Source organism: Lissotriton helveticus, chromosome 2_1 (genome assembly GCF_964261635.1).
Source record: "Lissotriton helveticus chromosome 2_1, aLisHel1.1, whole genome shotgun sequence".
NCBI classification, from domain to species: Eukaryota; Metazoa; Chordata; class Amphibia; order Caudata; family Salamandridae; genus Lissotriton; species Lissotriton helveticus.
In genome coordinates this window covers 1,619,835,847-1,619,861,744 of record NC_136059.1, presented here as the reverse complement: position 1 = coordinate 1,619,861,744, position 25,898 = coordinate 1,619,835,847, and positions in this window count along the sequence as shown.

Genomic DNA, 25,898 nt, shown 5'->3' with positions numbered 1-25,898 from the left:
CAACATAACAAGATAAATTGGACCAGCCTGCACTCTGCGGGTGCAGTGTAGTAACTAATTAAAGCATTCTGCAATTATATTGTCAACAAAAATATTTCATTTAAGAAAGTAAGTAAAGTAACATTGCACTTACTAACTAGAACTTCAGCTTATCTATACTACTATTATAAAGAGAGAACACACACCTTTGAGCCAGGTAAACTCTGGAACCACAGCGCCAATCCACACACCCGATACATTGTAGAAATTGTCAGGGTGTGCAGATGGACATAGGCTATAAAAAATCAAAATAAAACGTACATTTAAAAATATAACTTTTGAAAAAAAGTAGTGCCCTGAAAGTAGCGCCGGCCGCGACGCTGCTCTGGCCACGACGTAGCGCTGGCCGCGACTTGCGTGATGACGAGGAGGAGCGGCGGACATGGAGCGGCGGTGAAGTGAGGAGCGCGGGTAGAAGCGCCGGCTCAGGTGCGTCATGGCGAAGAGGAGCGGCGGACATGGAGCGGCGGTAAAGTGAAGATCGCGGGAAGGAGCGGCAGCTCAGGTAATGTAAATGCTCATTGAAATCAGGGCGGGAGGGAGTCAGGGCGGGAGGGAGTCGGGGCGGGAGGGAGTCGGGGCGGGAGGGGAGCGGGTGTGCACAGAGGGACAGGCGGGAGGAGTGGGGGCGGGAGGGGAGCGGGTGTGCACAGAGGGACAGGCGGGAGGAGTGGGGGCGGGAGGGAGTGTGGGCGGGAGGGGGTCGGGGCGGGAGCGGGTGTACTGCCCCCAGCCCCTTTCTGCCCCAGGCAACGCTGGGGCGGGCTGCTAGTAAAAGAAATAAAAAGACTCAAGGATATGAAACAAGATGATAACCAGACGTTAGCCATTTTTAAATGTTGGGCTACATAAGCTATGGTTATTCTAAAAGTAAATAATACACAGTTAATACTATTGTGTCTCTATATGTTAATGTCGATAGAAATGCAAAACATTTAATATGGAAAACAATTTGACATCAAACCTGGGATTTTACAATAATTATATATTAAACCTCTGCTTGCCAGTAGTCTAGATGCAGCATCCTGCCTTGCTAATTAGACCGCCATAATGCAATAGCCCAATGAGATCTCAATAATACATGTATTCCATTTACATTCATACATGGATATAGCTTTTTGTAATCAGTGGCACTAAATTTGACATGAATAGTGATACTAGGGCTTTATCTGCTTGAATGTTATGGATAACCTGTTGATGTTCAATGCATTCCCTCTCTACTGAAGTACATGCAACAGACCATCCATCGCAATGCTCGAAGAAATCCTTTGGGTGCTTGTGGCATAAGGATTTGAGACGTGAGGGTAAAATTTCCATTGTGTCCTTAGTTTAAATTGTTTTTGACTCTGACGCACAGCATGCTGACATCACAATAAAAAAAATGAAAGCAGATTGTGCCATTAGGCACAGTCTGTTTTCACTTTGATCAGGGCTTAGGGGGATAACACTGCCTCATAATCACTGGTCTCTGAAGCAAAAGAATGCCTAACACCAGCAACCAGAACAGACTAAATCAGGGACCGTGCAAAGACCATATTAATGTAATATGACCACACCGGTCATCTGTTCTTATTGATCTTGTGAATCCATGAAACTTCCTCAACTTTCCCTCACAAAATAATTAGGAATATACATAATTTGGTATAGTGGAATCCACATAACTCAAAGTAAAATGGAAACCCTGGGGTGTCTAGGGTTCAGAAATGTCTGGGTGTAGTATGTTTCTGTTGTGTACTGCCTCCAATAATCCACACAGGCAAGTGTGATTATTCAAAATTTTATTTGTAGAAAATAAGCCAAGTAGAAGAGCCTATCTGCCAACGTCCTTCCAGTTCAGTCATTCATTTGAAACTGCCTAACAGACTACCAGTCTTCCAAGGCCGGAATGCAGAACTTGGAACAACACTTGGAAGAGGCAAGGGCTTACAAGCATGTGCTAAGAATAAAGAACAGTGCAACATCACAAAAGCTAGAAGCTAGAATGCAACATCTCCCCCTTAATATCAAATAAACAAAAAACAGAAAAATAAATTATAAATATGCGGAAAGATAAATTCCTTTCATGGCATAGTCACATAAAAACATTTCATTACATTTTAAAGTCCTGCAATTAATACGGTTTCTTGGAAATCCTACCACTCCTGGTGGTATAGCCACACAAGTTTTGACACTGAGCATCATTATTACTAGGAGTCACATTTGCATTGTTGTTCACATCTACATTAGTATACGTAGCAATAGGAGAAGCAGAAGCTAAAGACGTGTTCCCACTTAACACAGAAGTAGCATGTGGTAGAAATTAAATACTAGACAAGGGCATTTTGGGCCAGATGTAGGTAGCCAAATACCGGTAACGGCCGAAAATACCGATTTACGGCCGTTACCGACCGGTATTTGCATTTCGGCATGTAGGGGCTCAAAAAACTACAGAATCTGTAAATTTACCGATTCGGTAAAGTTACCTACTCTGTAAATTTACCGACTCCGTAAATTTACCGATTCGGTAATTTTACCGAATCGGTAAATTTACAGAGTCAAAAACTTTACCGAATCGGTACATTTACCGAATCGGTAAATTTACAGAGTGGGTAAATTTACCAAATCGGTAAATTTACCGAATCGGTATATAAGAAATGGTAAAAATGCATTTTGAGATGTAGGTAACCTCTAAAATACCGATTTTGCATGAAAATCGGTATTTAAGAATCTGTATTTACCATGGATTTAAAGCAGGTGGTAACCAGGTGCAGGCTATAAAAAAGGGCCCAAATGCAACAGTTTGACCAGAATGGCGGCATTCTATGTTATTGCAAAACGGCTACGGCTACAGGCAGAAGGAGAAAGGGTCTGGAGAAGGGAGGAGCAGGTCTACAGACTGAGGATTACCCTTTTCCAACTCACTGATGCAGAGATACAACAAAGGTACAGGCTACATCCCCAAACCATCCTGGACTTGATCAGGCACCTGCACCCACTTTTGGAGCATCCAACCCCAAGGGCACACGCCATCCCACCCTGTGTGCAGGTGCTGTGTAGCCTACACCAGCTTGCCTTTGGCAGTTACCAGAGTGTCATTGCTGTGGTAGGTGGGGTGTCCCAGAGCTGCCTGTCCCGCTTCTTTAGGAAGTTCCTAGAGGCCATGATTCAGCGAATGCATCACTACATCACCTTTCCTGAAACGCACGCAGAACTGCTCAGGACAAAGACAGGGTTCTATCAAATAGCGCACTTCCCCAACGTCATCGGTTGCATTGATGCAACGCACATTCCAATTTGCGCACCTGCTGACACAGAGTACATCTACAGAAACCGAAATCAACCCACACCATAAATGTGCAAGTTATCTGCGATGCCAACTACATCATCACGAATATAGTGGCCAAGTTTCCAGGCAGTACCCACGACTCCTACATATTCCAGAATAGTGGGATCTACGCACGCCTGACTGCGGGTGAATTTGGCAAAGGCTACTTGCTAGGTAAAACAGTGTGTGACACTCCCTTGATACATGTTTCAGATGTATGTGAATGTGTGCATGTGTGTAACGTTTTTCTCATTTTAAATAGGGGATAGTGCATATGCCGTCCAGTCCTTCATCCTAACACCCTACCTCAATCCTTCAACCCTCAGTCAGAGGCGATACAACAGGGCACACAAATCCACCAGGAACATTGTGGAGCGAACATTTGGCCTGTGGAAAAGCAGGTTCCGCTGCCTCCACAAAAGTGGAGGGGCACACCAGTGACCTGCTGCAAGATAATTGCAACCTGTGCAAAGTTGCACAACCTTGCCATGAAGAAGGGCACCGAGGTGGAATTATCATATTATGAGGACCATGATGACGAACAAGCACTGCCTGAACCCAACACTGCAGGAGTTGCAATACCAACAGATGGCAGACACAGACGGGACGAGATCACACGCAACTACTTTCAAGTAAGTAAAGAGACACCGACAGGTAGAGTATACACCCAACGTAGTTTAATTTTGTCACTACGCAGGTTCCAAAAGCACAATTGTGCAACTCCATCAGTATACATTCAAAGATGTTAGTCCTGGGTCACTTCCCCATTAACTGAATTACTAATTTTCTTCCACGCCTACCAGTGCCAGATGTTTATGGCTGGGTGTCTTTACTTGATGTTTGGGCTGCTGCCTCACCCTGGCGCCTGCTGCTCTTCCGTGACTCTATGACAAGGGGGCTTGCCATGCTGCTCCTACTTGTGCTCCCTTCACTCTCTGGCACATCCAGAGCAGCAGTTTGGGCTGCTTGTGTATTTATCAGCACCTCAACAGCACTGGTCAGACTAGCAATGCCCCTAGTAACCTCATTGCTATTTTGCGTGAGTCCCTCCTGCATGTTTATGCACCTCCTGCATAGCAGGGAAGTGGCTGTGGCCAGGCGGTTGATGGCTTTATTTTGTTGCTGCGCACGCTGCTTCTCCTTGCGCCTTGATACAAATTCCTTATCTAGTTTGGTGCACAAAAGCTGCACCGATTGTGACATATCATGCATCCCTGCTGCAATATCCTTGTTGACATCAACCATTTCTCTGATGCCCTTCCCTATGTCTTCCATATTGTTGTTTAGGGTCCTCATTTGGCGTTGGACAGACATGATGGCCTTTCCCTGCATCCTTTGGATCTTCACCATGCTCCCCTCCAGGCCACGGAACACACTGGGACCCTCCACACGTGCAGCTACACTGCTTTCTCGGAGCCTGCGGTGTCTGGAAATATTACGTGACACCTCTGCACTGGACTGCAGTGCGGCAGTGCTACCTTCACCAGGCAAGGTGTGTGTGTCTTCCCCCTCCATGTCACCTGCTGATGACTCCATTTCCAATAGTGGGGAAACAACATGCCTCCTGCTCGGTTTTGCGGCAGGTGGTGTCACAGGCAGTGATGCTGGCATTTCTGGGGATGACAGTAACAGAGGTGATTGTGTATGTTTTGGGGACGCCTGCAACTCTGGAGCCATTTCTGTTTCTTGGGATGGTGGCTGTGTACTTGGTGCACCTGTGTCCTCTGATACATTCTGTGCACTTGGACCTGACTCCTGACTCCCATCCCTCTCTGGTGCCGTGCTTTCAGTCTCCCAGGAACGCCTGCGAGATGTCTCACCTGTGGACATATGAGCGTACATTAGCTAAGTGCTACTGCCTCACAGCCACTACAATTAAATCATTTTCACTTGAACAATGTACATGTTGCCTGCGCTTCTTTCTGTCTGGAATAATTTCCCTAACTTGCTTGTTGCTATGCTGTATAACATTGACTTTCATTTCCTGAATACATGTCCCATAATGCATTGCTCCTGTGTAGTGCTAGCAGTACTGGACTGGAGTTCACTTAGCCACATAGGGTAAAGGGAAGGGTGATGGTGTGAGGGGATTGCTGTGTATGCGTCTTACCTTTTCTGCTGCCAGCTCTGGCTGAGCTGTCTACTTCTCCCAGTCCGCAGACACTTTCAGGTTCTATGGTTGAACTCACCATCTCCTCCAGGTCAGTTAGGGAGGGTGCTGGGTTCTTCCCTCCACCAGTTTTGCTTGCCTGCTTGTGGTGTTCAGAATTTCTTTTTTGGTCAGGCTCCTGAGGTCGTACTACCTCTTTTTAAGGTCCTCTATGTCTCTAGGAGCCACTCCAACTGCATTAACTGTATCTTGAATGTGCAGCCAAATGTTCCTTTTTGCAGATTCAGCCACAGTGAGGGACTGCCTGCCAAACAGTTTTCTGTACTCCTTCACCACCTCCTCAACAAGGACCTGCAGCTCCATGCTGCTGAATTTCAGTTTCCTCTTCCTCCCTAGCTGATCTTTGTCTGTGCTGCTTACCATTTTTCTAATTTAAAAGTGCACAAAACTCTTTCTGCTGCTCAGGGTCTCAGCTCAGCTCCAACTGCCTCTCCAGAAGCTTCTAATTAGTTGCATCTGTCTGTGTAGCGACTTCCTGGTAGGGAGGGGGAGGGTGGTGGCACCTGATTGGCTGCCTGAATCAGCTTCACTTTTCTTTGGTTTCGGATTCGGTATTTACCGAATCGGTATTTCCCATGGGAAATTCCTATTCGGTATTTACCGATTCAGTAAATACTGATTCGGTAAATACCAAATGACTGATTACGATTTTTACAGATTCGGTAAAAAATAACGATTTTTTTACCTACATTGCATTTACAGACTCATAAGTACCGAATCGGTAAAATTCGGTATTTAAGAATCGGTAAAATGCAATTACCTACATCTGGCCCTTTGTTTCTTAATACTGAATTCTGAAAAGCATTAAAATTTCTTTTAGCCCACCAACAACCGTCCTACAACTCAACAGCCGATCAAGACTCTTTTTGCACTTTGAATGGACCCAGAAACTTGAAGCTTGCTTTAGATTTTTTATATGATCACCTTTAGGTCTGACACCTTCTGCTGATATGCAATGACCCAGATATTCTACTTATCAGTGAAAAATGTACTTTTGTGTCTGAAAACAGTCATACCGTCCTTCTTCAAAATATTAAGAACTTTATCCACAATTTGAATGTGTTCTATGACATTTTTGGCAAAAATCAGTTTGTCGTTTTGGAACGCTAGCACACCAGGTATATCTTTAAAAAGGTGAACATACGTTTTTGGCATACTCTTGCCACTGAAGCCAAACCGAACAGCAAACACAAATACTTAAATGCACCAAATGGTGTAATAAAAGATGTAAGTACTTGAGACTCCATTCTGAGGGCAACCTGGTGATATGTTACTTTAAAATGGATATTGCTTAACATTTTGGCACCTTTTAATGTAGATAACAATTTATTAATCTTGAGTAATGGGTGGCAATCAACTAAGATGTTATTAATAAGCAAGCACAAGTCTGTGCATAATCAAATCCAGACTTTTTTTTAGCTATCGTAAGAGCACTAAGCCATTCAGCAGCATTCACAGGTTTCATAATTGTGTCCCTACATAACTGATCAAGGTGTTTTCGTTTTTCATACCGTAGAGATACGGCTACATCTCTTACTTTATGTTTAACAGGTATGGCATCTTCTTTCAAAATTATCTTGTGCTCATACCCTTTAACTATGCCAATTTTTTCATAAAACACAGAAGGGTATTTTGAAACAATGTAATCAATACTCTCTCACGCAGGCTTAATTGACATCACTGGAATGTTAATACCAGGTCTTAAGACTATACCCATCCTCCCTTGGTCAACCCAACTCTTAATGTCTCTTCCATTGACTGCCACATAAATTATTATCACAATCTCTCTATCATTCTACCTCAAAACATCCTCAAAATGGCCAATCATCTCTATTTCAGACTCTCCGCATGCAACAGCTCTAATATCAGGTTTTATTAAGAGGATTAATAAACTGATGTTTTTTATATGACTTGTCCGATAACATAGCGACTGGTGAACCTGAGTCTACATCACTGTAAGGTAATTATTTCCAATGTTAACATCACAAAATGAGCCATTTGTTTTTTGCAATTGACTCAATAACCTAATCAGTTTCACTTGAAACTGCATTCAACTCATAAATCTCACTTGTATCAATCATATTAGTTACTACGGTTAAAATGGTCATGGTGTTTATACTTTCATTTAACTGTACACTTTGCTGTTCCACATCACAACCAATCTTTGCCAAAGAACCGTTCCTGCAAACTTCCATAAAGTGGCCAATTTTCCTGCATTTGGTGAGCCTTTTTCCTTGAGCAGGACAATTCATACTATTGCTTAAGTGACTATGTGAGCCACATCTGTAGCACACACTTGCTTTTGGACTCTTGTTAGACCCATAGGGGTCATGTAACTTGTTCACAGCGTTCACATTCAAATTGTCGGAAACCCCTGAAACCACATTCACACTCAAATTCTCCGAGCCTCTTGATACACCAGCCAACACCCTCACTGATTTGAAGAATGTTCATTCCCTTTGCATTGTTTACAGTTTCTTCTAATGAGGGCTTTTTGGAACATAAAAGATGTTCCTGCAGTTTCTTTGAATAACGATTCATTACAATTCGGTCATGTAAGTATTGATCTATGGCAATCTCAAATTTACAACTACTAGCTAATATCCAAAGAGCAGGTAGATATTGGTCAGCACTTTCACTGGCAGCTTGCTTTCTCGAGTAGGAGTTAAATCTTTCCAAAACACCATTGGATTCTCCCAAAAAATGAGATGCCAATTTTTTTTGCCTCCACAAAAACATTCCAATTTGTGGCATCACCAGACTCTTCAGCAGGTGCAGGAATTTCAGGTTAAGTGTCAAATATTTTCTGACCTTCAGTACTAAGGCAATTGTACAAAAAAGTGAATGTTCTGGCTGCTTTGTAATTGACCCCATCAATTGCCACAATATAGTGTTTAAAAATAGATATCCAGAGTTTCCATTGGAGTTTAGGTTTTTCCGGTTCAACCAGGAAGTGTAGAGGGTGCAGAACACTGCCCCCACCGGACATTTTAATAATTAACAAGCTGAGGATCGTCAAATAACTGGCAATGAGTAATTATATGCTTAAAGTATTGGAACTGTATTATAACAAAATATATGCACGTCCTCTTCAAGTAAAGTTTGCCATTGCTCTTATTGGTAAAAAACATCAATTGATGTAGCACCATAATGGCGACATGCAAACGTATATGTGTTGAAATAATGCGTTACCCAGGAAACTACCAATATAAAGAATGTGCCAGATAGTGAATGGCACTCCGTAATTGCACGCAGACAGCATTACCTGCCAACCAGAATGAAGCATGTAATGCATGAGGAAACGTTCTGGTTGCCTGTTACATGAACGCTAACCACAGCTTGGCAAGGCAATGACGTGTCATGTAAATGCATGCACGCTTGTCTCGAGCAAAGTATCAGGTCCTCGATCCACCAGTCACTATCCGACAAGCGGGTGGTGGTGCTGATCCTTAAACCACAAAGGAAAATCAGACAGCCAGATATCAGCTGGTACACAACGTCTCCGAACTCCGCAGCCAGTATAACCGCCTCATAACAGATCTGGTAGTGAAACAGCCAAAGTAAACACAGCAGTGGGCTCCCGCAATAATCCACATAGGCAAGTGTGATTATTCAAATGTTTATTTGTAGAACATAAGCCAAGTAGAAGAGCCCATTTGCCAGCGTCCTTCCGGTTTAGTTGTTCCTTCTAAATTGCCTAACAGACTGCCAGTCTTTCAAGGCAGGAACGTAGAACTTGGAAAAATTCTTGGAAGATGCAAGGGCTTACAAGCATGTGCTAAGAATAAAGAACAAGAACAGTGCGACATCACAAAAGCTAGAAGCTAGAATGCAACAGTTTCTTTGGGTAGCAACAGAGTCGAGGACCAAAGTTTGCAGCTACCCACGAACAAACTGGAACATTTTTCTTTACATAAATGTGATGTTTCCACATTGGGTTTTGAGGCCTTTCCTGTTGTAGGATACAAGGGCAGCGACATAAGTGGAGGGACCCTTTTTATATGGAGAAGTACGAAAATGCTAAGTGGTAGGAATGTTGTGAATCCCCGCAAATTCCAGAACTTTCCCTCACAGAAATGTTCGAAAAATGTGTGATTTCATTGAGAAAGAAATGTAGTGAGATACACGCCCTGGGTGTCTGCATGTAAGAAATATCTGGGTTTTGTAGGTTTCGCTATGCAGTCACCTAAACTGGGCCTAAATCTCACAGCTACCCACATCATCAAAATGGGTCAATTTGCAAGTCAAAACATTTCCTGTCAAACACTGCGTTAAGGGCCTTTCCTGTTGTGAGCAATAGGCATAGGCACACAACTAGGGTACTATATCGGGAGAAGCATGGGAATACATAATAGTGGAACATTTCTCATTATCAATTGAACTCCGATACATTTTTGGCTTCTAAATGTAAGCCGGAAGCAAGAAAGGACACATTTTTCAAAATGCCCTCTGAAGCACATGATGGTATGCGTAACCCCTAATTCAGAGCAAATAACCTCTATTAGTAAACTTGGTATCTCTGGCACATTTAAGAAATCCACAGGTTTCCTTCACGCCCATTGTTCATTCCCTTAGATTATGTCCTATGAATTGCTGCATGGTCGATACACAATGAAAAATAATTTTAAGCTGCAGCTCAAGAGTTGGATCTGGGCTTTGTGTGTGTTTTGCAATCAACAAACAAACATCCATGCGACCATAAGGGTCTGCCAGACATAACAGTATGTTTGTTTTGTAAATCAGCCATCCGTGAAACGAACTATAGATGAAAATGTTGTTAGCTTTTTCTATTTTTCCTGCTTTTTTATGATTTATTTTTACATTATTATTATTTTACAATTTTTACTTTTATTTGGGAAACCTTGAGCTATTTACACAAAAGACACTTGTTGAATTCAGACTTTCACACCTATTTCAATCTTTAAAAAATCACAAACAGAAAAAATTGACTATTCCTGAGGAAAATGTGAAAACGTTTATAATAAAAAAAAATTGTTACAGCTCTTTTTGTTCCTGAAAGTTGGAAAGAAGGTGACTTTAGCACCGCAAATCCTTTGTTGATGCCATTTTCAGAGGAAAAAATGTGCTTTAGTGCACAGCGATTTTTCCATTTTTTACGAAAGAAAGAAAAGTAGTATATGTTGGCTATTTTCTTGGTTTCTCATAGGGATATGCACAAAGCTGTTATATTCAGCCTGTCTCTTTTCTGTCTATGGGTTTTCATTGTCACTCACATGATGTCACCACTAGAATCTTTGGTGACATCATGGAGTGTTGCTGGCTTAGCCTAGGCTCAACTGGCAGTTGGCACCAGGCAGGCTGAGTGACAAGGAGGTCACTCCTGGGGGGTTTTCATCTTTCCATCTTGATGACTTGACCTGAAATCCAGCTTGAATAAAAGTAACCTAAATTACACCTGGCTCAAGGACTTCTATTTACAACATTTTTGGCGACGATTGGAGAAACCTACAAGAGCCTATACACAAAAGAACCTACAGCGTGCAGAAAACAAAAGGAACTAGGAACAAGCAAAGACAAGAGTAACTGGAACTGATGGAAAAAATGACAGCTTTGTGGAGAGACTATGTATTAAAGAGATTACTGGAACTAAGCTTCAAAATAGAAACTAAACACCTTGCTAAGAGCCCCACCAGTGTCATTTGCCATATTGACAGCCTGCAGCCCAAGGCGTTTAACCATCAAAACTGTGAGTATAACAGGGAGGGCATGAGTGTAACGATTCATCTGTATAGCCCTTGTATGAAGATCGATGTCTTCCTGTTGCCCTGCGTCCATGTGAGAAGTGCGCAGTGCTAGTGAGAGAATTTGTGTCCCAGTGGGATTTGGCACTGCAGCAGAAAGAGTTTGAAAGAGTTTTCACCCTACGTGTCAGAACTAATCGGGATGTAGTAGATTTATGTGCTTGGAACCTGATAGTTAACTTCTTTTGAGATCGGATTTGGGAAGAGATAGACTAAGTCTCTGTTATTTTAATTTGAGTTTGTGGAAGTTTGAGAGAGGCGGAACATAATAGCGAGATGCGGACAACCAGCCAGGAATTAATTTACACATGAACATTGGCATTTTCCCTATGCAGAAGTTAATGATTTCGATTTTCGCTGCGCAGTACTTTGCAATTCAACTATTTGTAAACAACAAGGGTTCCCTGTATGCAAAAATATAACAGTCAACCCCTAGGTCAGGGAATAAATCAGTGGACAAAAACTACCTAGGCAGTAATTATAAAATAATAACACAGTAATACAAGGACCAACACTGAGAATGAACAGTTTCCAAATAGTTACACAAGTTTATTGCATTCACATAAACAATAGCTAAAAAATATACATTTCATGAAAATTGAGTATATATTAATCATAACATAAAAATTCTTAAACATAAAAGAGTAAGTTGTGTGTCGACGCGTTTCGGCGACCAGCGCCTTTCTCAAGACAGATTACAACTTTCCCAGGTAAAAATGGATTTAACACATAGGTCAGGAATACGACGCTAGTGAAGTTCCATCTACTTCTTTGAACCGGAGTTCACGTTTCTGATTATAAAATTGATTCTATTCTCAAGCTTCTTCAGTTTTTATATTCTATAGCGACTGTTTGGATATTTCAGTTTATGTCGCCAAGATAAGAAACCTGCCCGTGATAATGCTTTAAATGGCGTTGCCTCCACACTTTGTTTATTTTGTAATCACTTATAGAAATCTAGCTTCCCAGCGATATCGGGCTGCTCACAAAATAACGGACGTCGGTGATTGGAAATTAATAACAGATTGACACTTGATAGGCTCTTGATGGCCGTGTGCGTAGCTATGTAGCGAACTCCTTTACTTTCCCGTGATATGGCGTAATGGAGTCCACACGAATAATTTACGTTTCCGCAGCTTGTCAATTTCCTTAGATTAGTAGATAGCAACCGCGTGGAGGCGAACGTCTGACTCGGACGTGGTTCCGTGGTCGAATGATTCCACAACAAGCTGCGGAAACGTAAATTATTCGTGTGGACTCCATTACGCCATATCACGGGAAAGTAAAGGAGTTCGCTACATAGCTACGCACACGGCCATCAAGAGCCTATCAAGTGTCAATCTGTTATTAATTTCCAATCACCGACGTCCGTTATTTTGTGAGCAGCCCGATATCGCTGGGAAGCTAGATTTCTATAAGTGATTACAAAATAAACAAAGTGTGGAGGCAACGCCATTTAAAGCATTATCACGGGCAGGTTTCTTATCTTGGCAACATAAACTGAAATATCCAAACAGTCGCTATAGAATATAAAAACTGAAGAAGCTTGAGAATAGAATCAATTTTATAATCAGAAACGTGAACTCCGGTTCAAAGAAGTAGATGGAACTTCACTAGCGTCGTATTCCTGACCTATGTGTTAAATCCATTTTTACCTGGGAAAGTTGTAATCTGTCTTGAGAAAGGCGCTGGTCGCCGAAACGCGTCGACACACAACTTACTCTTTTATGTTTAAGAATTTTTATGTTATGATTAATATATACTCAATTTTCATGAAATGTATATTTTTTAGCTATTGTTTATGTGAATGCAATAAACTTGTGTAACTATTTGGAAACTGTTCATTCTCAGTGTTGGTCCTTGTATTACTGTGTTATTATTTTATAATTACTGCCTAGGTAGTTTTTTCCACTGCTTTGCAATTCAACTGTCATTCCATTTTTTTAAAATGAGCGCGAGCATTGTAATGCGATGGAATTTACAGAGTGTATCTCTTTCTTTTGACGTCGTGGGAGGAACACTGTCACAATGCTGCACTCTCATGTTCTTCAAGCACTGGCATGCCGAGAGCCATCCGGTTCTACGTTTAATACGTGCCTCCATTTTAGGTTTGAGAAAAGATTTGTCGGAAACTTTGCTGTCACCTTTGAAAAACCTGCAGAGTGACTGCCTTTCTGCAAAATGTCGAGGGAGATCGTAATTGAACTTTTGGCAACTATCTGGTAGTATTTTTTTTTTATATACCCTGTGAGTCGTTCTGGAGAAGATGATGCTGCAAATGGACGCTGTTTGTTCATGGAAGGCAAGTGCTGTTCTCTAGTGATTGTCCAGTCAGCACCTCGGCGGCGGCAACTCATTGGTGTTGTGCAACTAGTTGGCAATACCACAACTACTGACATGTTAAGATCTTTGGAGATCTCGGGTGAGAGACCGCTCACCGGAGCACAAGAATTTCTCTAACATTATTTTGCTGGTCATTTTAATGTTTGTCTCGTTGTTTGTGTGGGTTCGGCGGGTAGTGAGGGGTAGTCAGTGGTAATTAGCGTTTAGTTGCAGTTCATTTTGGGGTGGCGTAAAGTTGTGTATTTGTGGGGTGGAGTGTTTTGCGGTGGTCAGTGATTTTACCTTCAGATTTTAGATTAAGGGTGGTGAGTACCCCATTACGTATTAGAGGGCGGAGCAATATGTACTCCAAGGTGTAGTTCACGGGGAGAGTTGTACCCCGTTACGGTGCAGAGTGTGTTCTGATTTTAGTATTAAAGGTGGTGAGCACCCCATTACACATTTTGGGGCGGAGCAATATGTACTCCAAGGTGTGGTTCACGGGGAGAGTTGTACCCCGTTACGGTGCAGAGTGTGTTCTGAGTGGTGAGTACCCCTTTACGTATTAGAAGGCGGAGCAATATGTACTCCAAGGTGTGGTTCACGTGGAGAGTTTTACCCCGTTACGGTGCAGAGTGTGTTCTGATTTTGTATTAAGGGTGGTGAGTACCCCATTACATATTTGGGGGCGGAGCAATATGTACTCCAAGGTGTGGTTCATGGGGTGAGATGTACTCCGTTATAGAGTAAAGTGTATTCCAAATTTAGTTTTAGGGGTGGTGAGTACCCTGACTTATTTGGTGGCGGAGCAATATGTACTCCAAGGTGTGGTTCACGGGGTAAGATGTACCCCGTCATAGAGTAAAGTGTACTCCAAATTTAGTTTCAGGGGTGGTGAGTACCCTGACTTATTTGGTGGCGGAGCATTATGTACGCCAAGGTGCGGTTCACGGGGTGAGGTGTACCTCGTTACGGAGCAAGTGGACTCCATTTTGTCACAAAACCAATTTGTGTTTGTGTTTCCCAAGGAAAGGGGATGGGACTTGGGACTAGTTGTGTTTGGGACTTGTTACTAATTACCTGAAGATGTAAGGTAGTGCGGATGTTATCTTAATGCTCTATCTTTAGAATGTGTTCTGTACTTTTATATCCATGTATACGTTATTTTCAATGGTCTATTTTAAGAATGTACTGTATACTTTTATATGGATGTGTACACTGAAGCTAATGTTATTTATTCTAATTTCATCTTTTTGATTTCCCTAAAGAAAGGAGATGTGTTATATTCAGCCTGTCTCTTTTCTGTCTGTGGGTTTTCATTGTCACTCACATGATGTCACTACTAGAATCTTTGGTGACATCATGGAGTGTTGCTGGCTTAGCCTGGGCTCAACTGGCAGTTGGCACCAGGCAGGCTGAGTGACAAGGAGGTCACTCCTGGTGGGGTTTTCATCTTTCCATCTTGATGACTTGACCTGAAATCCAGCTTGAATAAAAGTAACCTAAATTACACCTGGCTCAAGGACTTCTATTTACAACAAAAGCCTTGGCACCTGTAGAATAATCAAGATGCTAGGAAAACAGGCACAAATCTGACCTGGATAACTTTTGAGGAAATAAAGTTGTGGAGATAAAGTTATGCAGGCTAAGCGTAGAGGGCCCAAACTATCAAAAAAGTGCTCAGTAATCGAGCAGGAAAAGCCTGAGGGGCAGATTTACAAGCCCCATGCGCCTCATTTACGCAGCCGTTGCATCACTTTTGTGACGCAGCGGCGGCGCAAATCCTGCTCCATGGTGGGGGGTACTTACAACGTGACGCATCTGGGAGATGCGTCACGCTGTAATGCCCTGCGCCACATGTAGGTGTTCCTGTGCGGGGGGGGGGGCGTTCCAGCGCAGGAACGCCTCCTAAAAGTGGCTGAGTGAAATCTACAAGATTTCATTCAGTCACTTTTAGGCCCATGCTGCGTCAAAACCCTGCGCCTGCCTGCCTGCCTGTTTTTGCACCATGGTGCGCCGCATTGTAAATGCAGCGCATCCATGATGGCGGAGCTGTGGCGCACAATAACTGGCGCATCCCTGCTGGTGTGCAGGGATGCGCCAGTTATTGTAAATTTGCCCCTCAGTTGCTAAGGTGATAAATATAAACCTAGACGAGCTTGAAGCAAGTGAGAAAAAAAGAAGACAGAGTGAAAGAAAAAGACACCATGATCAGCCAACCCCCACTTCTTAACTTCGATGTCAGAGCATGAAAGAAAGCTAATTACCATTCTCGTGCCCAAAATGTTACTGAACCTTCAGTTTTGTATTTGGCTTCTCTTAAACTGTACAGAGATCTGATGTTGAGTGCTTTATTTTATACGAAGTGCATTACACTCTTGAGGCCAGGCTCAAGCCTTTTTAACATCTCCATATTTTACTCGTTGTTTGGTTGTTACTATGTGCAGCTTCTGGGAACTGCCTTCTGTTCTTTTTTCACAGTCACGTGTTATCGCGTTTGTCAAATAAAGAGCTAAATTATGTATTCACTCTGCAAAGTGGTTGTCATACACAACATAAAATATTATCACTTTGATCAATTAGATTTAAGCGGTGTGAAGATACAATCTGGAAATCAATCAACGCGTTTTATGAATGCATCCCTATGCTTTCATTACGTTATAATGAATCTGTTTATTGTATATATAAACCGTTTTTCAGCAAATGGGCGCTTACGATACAGTACACTTTCTGGCCTTTAAATGACCTCCCATTTATTTTAATTTTTTTATTTTTCCTGCATTTAATCTTTCTAAACGTTTGTCCTGTCTTTGTATTTTGTCTGACGCCCCTCAAGTCACTCTCTTTAGCTTAATTTATTTCTGTGCTAATAACTTTCTTTTTTGTTAGTTTTTTTCCTATTGCACTTCTGTAAATATTAGCATCTGTCCCTTCCTTGTTGGAAGCGATATGGATTTTGTAAAGTACGAAATCTATAAACTTGCAAAACATGAAGAACATTGGCAGCAATTCTGTTACCTAATGTTCCCACATTCGTTATCATATCTTTAACCCAACATAATGGCGCTAACACTATTTAAGCTCCGTTTCTTGTGTAATATGCGCAGGTTGGGCTCTGGCACACCGCTCCAATTAAGGCGCGCATTTCTCCTCTACGGGGATTACGCAGTACAACTGATTACCGAGCATATGGTGTTAATGGTTCTCAGAACCGCCTAACAGCCTATTATAAAGAGTGCACCTTATTAAGAAAGGTCACGTAAGAAACTAATCTCATCAAATATACAGGCAAGGGGGACGCTAAGCAATGTTTTCCAATTAAGCGGATCTCTTTGACCTCCTGAGCGATAAATATACTGACGCGGCGGATACTCTTGATGGAGTTTAGTTAGGCTTGGTTGCATTAGCACCGACTGTTTGGAAACGAGTACTTTGCTTGAGTAAATTAATCTGGCGATTGCTATGTACACATACTGAAAAATGGTGCATAGGCAGCAATGGAAGGATTGTTTACCAAAATCTTTGTACAGCTGCAGCTTGATAACTTTTAGACTTAAGGAAAACTTTTGTGAGGAATTACTTAGGCGTCTTTTGTGATCTTTTTCTACTGGGCTCCTAAATATGCAGGCTCTATGACATTACATCGATTATATTTGCCTTCAATAATAATACACTACTTCGCCTCCTGCTGCATTGTTAAGGTAAGTATTGCATTATTCTTCTAACCTTCACATCTAATTACATTGACAAACCTTGCAGTGTAGGGTTAGACCGATGTAGAGGATGCCATGTAATCTATACTACTATTATAAAGAAAGAACTGTGAACCTTTGAGGCGGGTAAACTCCAGAAGTACACCACCAATCACAACACCCAATACTGCGTTGGAAAGGGGAGGTCCAGGAGATGGACATAGGCTATACAGCACCACACCATATACATTAGGGGGGGAAAGAACGTTAGGGGAAAAGTAGTCCTTGGGCGTATGCATACAGTGATCTGAACGCGGCGTTCGGCGTCATGGGCGCATACAACGCTTAAGAGAGGCGCAATGGCGCGTGGTTATGTAAATGCAGCGTTCGGCATCAGGACAGGAGCGCGGGACCAACACCCTGTTCACTGCAATGTCCGCCACCATCATGGTGAAGAGAGCGGCGGCGACAGTGGAGCCGTGGGGAGGAAAAGTAATGCGGCGTTCGGCAACCCTGTCGGTGAACTTAAGGCGCGCCTGACAGCTTCGCTGTAAACCCGCATGCATGCTCGCAGCCCAAACAAATAGGCCCTGCGGCTGGACCCAGCTCCCATGTGCTGCAGGTAGGGTGGGGGCGCGGCGGGGCAGAAGCTGAGGGCTGTGGAGCTGGGGGAAACTGTGGAAATGGTGTGGATGGTCTGAAGCTCTGCGATGGCGCCTTGGGGAGGAAGAAAGAGGCACAGGGAACTTTGGGGTATATATTACGCATAGCGGCCGACTAGAGTGCATGCAAGGGGAGTGGCCCACTTCACTCGCTCTCCAGTGGAGCGTCAAGGTGGGGGGCGAGGGGGGGTAAACTGCTTCCTCAAATGAAAACAAGCTGCAGCCAGCACATTTGTTTTCAGGACTCTCCCTCCACCCTGACTTCCCCGTGGGAGGACTGGCAGGTATGTATGTGCCTGGGGCGCCTCCCGCTACAGATGATGGGGGGGGGGGGTGTGATGGGGGAGAGAGGGGGGGACACTGCCTCTCTGGTGAGAGCCGTCATGTAAGCAAACAGATTGACGGCAAATTGGATGGCCGGGATAGGTGAAGCTGAGGCTCTCAGAACAGAGGGCCAGGTAGTTTGAGGGGAAGTGGGCAAAAAGGGGTGATTGCTAAGAGAGACAAAGGAGCTGCCCGTGTCTGGGGTGCGCAATGCTGGTGAGTACCTTTTACCTCGCAAAGCCTACCCGGACAACGTCGGGACGGGCTGCTAGTCAAGCAATAAAGTTGTATTATTTTATGTATTGAGGAACACACAACAATTACATGGCCTGCTAGTTCTGTTTGGAGCCTGGGAATGTAGACTTTCATTTATGAGTTTTTCTAGTGGTGGAGGATTCCTAAGCAGAATGATCCTGCGACCTTCCACCTCAACCATGTGATTGTGAAACTGGTGCTTGCAAGGTGTCAGTTTACCTGCAGTGGCGCCATAGGGCAGGAAGTGGCTACAGAAGAAAAGCCATGCTCTTCATGGGGCTGCACTGCTTTCTCATTTTCTATATTGGTAGCCTTTGCTTTTCCTGTTCATATTTTGTGTCTGTCCACTTTTATATATTTATTCTAACGCTTGACCGTTTACTGTTTCTTTTGTGTATTCTTCTATTAGCTGAATTGTATCTATAAGTCTTAGTTTCTCTTTCTCTTGTCTTTTATATGGTTTGTACATTTAAAAAAATATATTTAGAAACGTGTTAAACTATAACACGGACAAGGATAATCATATGATCAGTTGTATCATGGTGAACTACAGAGAAAGCCAGGGCCGCGCTAGGCATGGGCAGTGTGGGCAGCTGCCCAGGGCATCGCGCTCAGATAAAAAACAGGGGGCCTGCTTCACTGTGAAATGCCACACGTTCACAGTAAGCCCACCTGCTCCTCCAGGGCCCCCTGCCCCACACAATCCTACTATAAATGCAGAGGTCTCAACCTTGTTTGTCAGGGCATGGTGGCATTCCTGGGGTTGCAGGGGTGGGGGGGACAAACAGATTGTGGAAGGCACAGTAGCCAGGCCAGCAATTATCTTGGCCCACAGTGTCAGAGGCGAGGCAATACCTCTGTTAAGTACTAGCCAGTCCCTTTCTGCATTTTGTTTCTAGGCGACTGAAGGCCCTTTTGTTTCCGGGACACAGGTAAGAAGTGGGTGAGGGGAGGATGGAGCAGCCAAACCATTTGGCTTTTGTTAACTTTTGCATCACCCATTTTTTTAAGCGAATGTGCATTTAAAATGTGTGTTGAACTGCTATGGTAGGGCAGTGTTTTATGAAATGGTTACTGCTTCGAGGCCCAGGGAGGGGGCCCCTTTTTCCTGGGCCTCAAAGCACTAGAGCAAGCTGCAAGGTCCAGGTGTGGGGGCCCCTTCCTTGAGCCTTGTAGCCATTACTCCCTCTTTCCTTTATTTGTTCCCCAAAAAAGAAAAACACTTTTTCTGGAAAGGTCGTTTTTTTCAGACATTTTTCACTTCCTAAGTGCACACTCGGGATGGAGAGTAATAAAAGGTTAAAAACATGAAAAAATAACTAAAGCAAGTCAGAGTGGGCCATAAAGGGGCCAGATAGATTTTATTCACACCCAAAACACATTAGCACCACTTTACAGAGTTTGCCAGTGAAGCGCTTATTTTCTTGTCTTTCTCTGAACAGCACTGTTTTCCCCGGGTGGAGAAGTGCACCATTCCTGGATGTACTGCAATACCTGCTTGATGGGTGGATTGGAAAACAAAATGCATACTGCAGCTCTGTATTCACAACCATACTGCTTACGTTTCTTTTAAGAATATAAGCAATGGACATTGAAACAGGTCCCTTTAGTCATGTCCTTAACTTTTCATGCAAAAGCACTCATTGATAACTGAATAATAAGTGCAGAAGCGTTAAGGTAACCAATTTGATCCTTCTAACATTTCACATGCTTTACTTAATCTTGCATTCCCTATGAGTGTTTGCTTTTTCCAGGATGTTGCCACTTTTTTTTTTTAGGCGGCATATTACTAGTCTAATGTGTGATTTGAATTAAGTCGCATCCAGGTCTTTATAGCGGGCGCAATTGGGTTTTAGTTGAAGGCAATGCGAGTATCTCTCAGTGGGGCAGTATAGTGTTCAGTAGGAGGAGGATGTGGCACTATGACCAGAGATGCCAACTTGGGAACTAGGGAACCAGGTTCAGCCTTTATGACCAGTCCCCCAGACCTCTCTCCTGAGGGAGCACATTCCTGTCCTAGACCTTAGAAGGCCCAGCTTGACCTTAGAAACCCTGGTGTCTTAGCACCAGCAGGTGGACCCTTGCGGTGGCAAGTGTGGGTTAACCTTGAAGGCCTGTACACCACAACCCCTATTGAAGCTCACCTCAAGTCTTTTGGGCAGGCCTATGAAGAAGCCCACCCTAGAGCAACAGTGACTCTGTCACTGAGGTCACAGGACCCTTGAGCAAGGAGGATCATGGGCGGTGCGACCGGTGATATCGCACTTAGTGCTCACTTCGGGTGGAGGTGTCATGTTTGCAAGTATATTATGTTTTTAAAAGCGCTTGCTGCCTCCTTCCTGGCCCCAGCAATTTTCAGCAATGATAAAAATGTCATGATAACTCCGGTGAATGTTCTTCCTAGAGAGAGATGAATTTTTGTCAAGTATAAGTTTTGACTCATGGAAAGGTAGCGCAGAGGGTTCATGTGCCTGCTGCAAAGAACATGTACCATGCAGACCATAAAGTGCACATAATATAAAAAGGTCAGTGGGTTGCTGATTTTGTCATTGAGATCCTTTTGTAACTTGTAGTTTATAAGTGAAAATCCTAACATTGAACAATGAGGTATTAACTGTCATCTAAGAGCTGCATGTAAATTGCAAGGTTTAAATTAGAGCATCATGTTTTTCCCCAGTCTTTGATTATCCTAATGTTGCAAAAAGGGTTTGTTTGGGTAGAAATCAATTCTGGTTATTAAAGAGAACCAAGCAAACACAAGGGGATGATGGACATAGCACTGAAACTTTTCAGACACTCACCCACAGTCACAGATCTGGGTTGAATTCATCATCGTTCTTAATCTCGCTTCGCGACCACAGTTCAGACACAGCTGTATGCAAATCAGTCTTGACCCTGTGCCTCATGGGAACAGTCCAGCCCGAACTGCCAAGCAATATCTTCCCTGGACCGGAAACAAGCATCCTGGGACCAGTTTAGGGCTAACAGCCCTCAACAGCCAGGCTAGCTTGAATCCAGTGGCAAAGTGAGCAAAGGACCCATGTCTGCGCATACCCTGCCAACTTAGGGTGAACAAAGCAAACACAAGAAGATGAGGGACGGAGTGCTGAAACTTTTCAGACACTCACCCCTGGCAAAAGATCTGGGTTGAATCCATCATCGTTCTTTAGCTCACTTCGCCACCTCAGTTCAGACCCTACTATATGCAAATCAGTCATTATCCTGTGCCTCATAGTAACAGTCCAGCCCGAACTGCCAAGCCAGGTCTTCCCTGAATGGGAAACAAGCATCCTGGAACTGGTTTCGGGGTAACACCCCTCATTAGCCAGGCTAGCTTGAATCCAGTGGTAAAGTGAGCAACTTGTGTTTGTTTTATTTGCCCTAAGTTGGCAGGGTATGCCCAGACGTTGGTCCCTTGCTCACTTTGTTACTGGATTCAAGATAGCCTGGCTGACAAGGGGTTCTACACCATTTTTCACCCCTCTCTGTTTGCTCATAAAGTCTTTTGGATTCAAAACAGTGTCTTATAGTGACAACACACAAATTGTGGCGTCCTTCTCTTGATACCCTACAGACACTGCACTGAGATTCCAAGAGTGTTTGCACAAAATCGGACATTGGATGTCCCAAAACTGCCTCAAGCTAAACCCGGGGAAAACTGAGGAGCTTCTATTTGGTAGTTACACCTCTTTCTGGTAACCAAGCTGGTGGCCTCAGGAAATGGGTGAAATCCCCACCCCGTCTTAAGGTGAAAAACCTCTGAGTTTACTTTGATTTCAAGCTATTCTTTGAGGGGCAAATCAATGCAATCACCTCCACCTGCTTTTTCAAGATCAAAACCATTAGAAAGATCCTTCCGATTATCCCACTTGAGCTCCAGAAAGCAGTGGTAACATCGCTTATATTGTCCAGAATAGAATATTGCAGTGGACTGTTCCTTAACATACAAGCAAGCTTCCGCAATAAAATGCAGGTCCTCAAAAATACAGCAGCTTGTCTACTGACTGATATCCTGAAACACCAATCAGTATTACCAATCTTGCATTTGCTACCTGTTAAAAGAAGGATCAAATTTAAGGCCCTCTTAATTGCCTTTAAGGCACTTCATGGACTCTCCCCTGACTTTTTGACAAACAAATTCAAGTGGTATTTTCCAGAGATGCAGTTTCGCTCCCCAACATCCGCAAACCTTGAAATTCTCAGGGCCAGAATGGCTTCTTGGGGGGGAGAAGTTTCATTGCAGGCACAGCTAGACTGTGGAACTCACTTCCAATAGCACTGAAGACAGAACAAAATCTCCTGGCTTTTTGTAAAGCTTGAAAAACTCTGCTTTTTCACAACTAGCCTTCCTCACTTTTTCAAACTCCCTGCGCAGGCCTATAGATCATGATGAGCTGTCGCACCTAGACACCTCCGGGTATTAGCGCGTGTTACAAATCTAAATTTCTTTTCATTTCATTTGAAATATAACAGAGTGAACTGGATGAAAATCATATTGACAAATACTTTGAACATTAAAATTTTGGCTCTTCCCCCAGTAGATAAGTTATTGCTCTTCAAGTACAGATTATGCCCTTCTGGTATTGCTATCCCTCTGCATTGTAACACCTATTAGCACCATGATGCATATGAGCCCCTTTAGGAATGAAAAAAACAAGAAGCACTTACCTTTCAGTTTTACCATGTATTTTATTCTGATTGTTTGTGAAGTAGACAAGTATACATTGGCCTCCGGTCCAAGTACTCAAATCGCAGAGAGCTGCAATGTTACAATGACACTTAAGCACTTTTTAACCTAAGTCAAAAGAGGTGGTCATGTGCGTTAAACAGCCCGTATTTAAAGTTAATATAAAAATATAAAGAAAATAAAAAGTAAACTTTGAACTAGTTTTGTAACTGTATAGAATATAATTGTTTTTAGGTGGATTTGAAGAATGGACAATGGTTTTGTGCTCAAAGTGAAGGGAATCTGCATGTGAAAGTGGGGTGACCCCTTGCACCATGCTGTGTACAGTTGTGGGTGGGTCACCCCATGCAGTATGCTGTGGCAGGGGGAAGCAAAATGTTAAGAAAATGTAACAAATTAGTAGATTATGCCTGCTGACCGAAAGCTTTTTTTTGTATAGATATTATTCTGTTTTTTGGGAAAAACAATTCTCTGATAAGACAGCTAAGGCTCTCCTAAAGGCTACACCTACAAAAAAGTCAGCTGGCAGGAAGATGTAGGTTTGTGTGCACTGTATGCTCATTACTGGCGCACAACATGAATTTGATATGTGTACATTGCTTTTTTTCTTTTATATATAGGTATCAGAACCCCTTTCAGAAGGCCACTAGGCATGCAAGGGCTACTGGGCCAAACGTGGTGGTTAAGGCTTTTACTCTAGATGTCTTGGGGCCCAACTTACTATGGATCCTGAGCAACTAGGCCAAGAACCCCTTCTGCACTTGATTTTCAGTGGTAGCTGTGGGTGAGCATGCACTGATGGCCGCATCCAGGTAATGTTCACTTGTCAGCCTTAGACTCATAAGAATTAGTAAAAAAAGTCTATGATGCCCCAGGACCTTCAGCACCAAACCACCCATGGCCCAACAGACGCTGCTCGTGTCCATGCCGGCAGCACCCTTCAGGTGCAACCTGTCTTCCAAGCAGTGCTGCCGGATTCCTCAACAATCGAAGATGCTTCCAGCTTCCGTAGGCCATCTGTTTTCCCGAAACAAGCGGAGTGGGATGATTTTCAGGCTTTTTACCAGAACACAGTAATGTCAGTTTCTACTTCCTCAGGCAATGGCCCATATGTTTGGCACAACTCAGTATAGACAGCCCCTCCTGGCATACAGGGTTGCCACAGTACTTGTGGGCAAAGCACAGACTCCTCTAGTGCAATTACCCACACCACAGTGGCCTTTCTTGGTCTACCCTAAGGCATGCATGGGTCTTGGTGTACTTGTCGGCACAATTACTTGAACAGTGGGCCCCTCTGGCCTGCTGGGTCACAACAACGATCCAGGCTTGTCACTCCCCACACGTCACTCCATGCACATCTTAGTCCAAAGCAGAACTCTCCTGGCATATGGGGGTCACTGAATCACTCTTGCACACAGGCAATGACCAGATCAGTTCACAGTCATCTACTTACACCTTGCACAGGGAGTTCTCTTGCTAGGCCTCACTACTGAAACTCGCTCCCTCAAAAGTTTCCTCACAGGGCACACTGTTCTTGGTAAGCAGGCAGACACTTGTGCTCCAGGACAGGTGGCCTTTGTTTCCCTGGGTGATGTCTCCTCATCCAGCAGGTAGGCTAGTAGGTTTTGTCAAAGGCAGACGTCTTGGATAGCTTCCCCTTCTCACACAGCCTGTCTGGCTCCTTGGCAGATAACACATTTTGGGGTCTCAGCCTCTCCTTCTTAAAGCCCATTTCCGGAAACCAAAAGTCCAAAGGTGATTTGGGGTCCGGGTCTTCAAACTTTTATGTGGGGGTTCTGCTTCTTTTTAAGTGCCCACTTTTCTCTCTTTTCTTACTATTGAAAGGATGTCTGTCACAGAAAGAGAGATTCTGAAGCTGACAATCCCATAGCACTGGTCATGGGAGTAACTAGAATTCATACCTGGATGTCAACCACAGTGATATGTGCTTCGAAGGTTAATCCCAGTCTTCCAGCCCCAATCAATCAATCAGGGAATTGTAAGTGCGCTACTCGCCCGTGAGGGTCTCAAGGCGCTGGGGGAGGGGGGATCCACAGATCTGTTTAGCCGAAGAGCCAGGTCTTGAGGGTCTTACGGTATGTGGTAAATGCGGTAAAACCGCATTCAAGGAGCGACTCGACATCAACGCACACAACAGCAAGGAACTCTTCAACATCGTTAAAGAGCTCTCCAACCCCAACGCCGGAAACAACGACATCACCCCTTCGCAAGACCTCTGCAACTCCCTCGCCTCCTACTTCCACAACAAGATCGCGGACATACACAACAGCTTCAGCACCCAACCGACGCACGCCACGACCGAACCAGCGCCCCCCACCACCACCCTCCGCGCCTGGACCCACATCAGCACCGAAGACACCGTCCGCACTATGAACTCCATCCACTCCGGATCTCCAACTGACCCATGCCCTCACCACGTCTTCAACAAGGCCGATGCTGTCATCGCACCCCACCTGCGGAACATCATCAACACCTCCTTCGACACCGCTACCTTCCTGGAGAGCTGGAAGCACGCCGAACTCAGCGCTCTACTAAAGAAGCCATCAGCCGACCCCACCGACCTCAAGAACTACCGCCCCATCTCGCTCCTCCCGTTTCCTGCAAAAGTCATCGAGAAGGCCGTCAACAAGCAGCTGGCCACCTTCCTCGAGACAAACGGA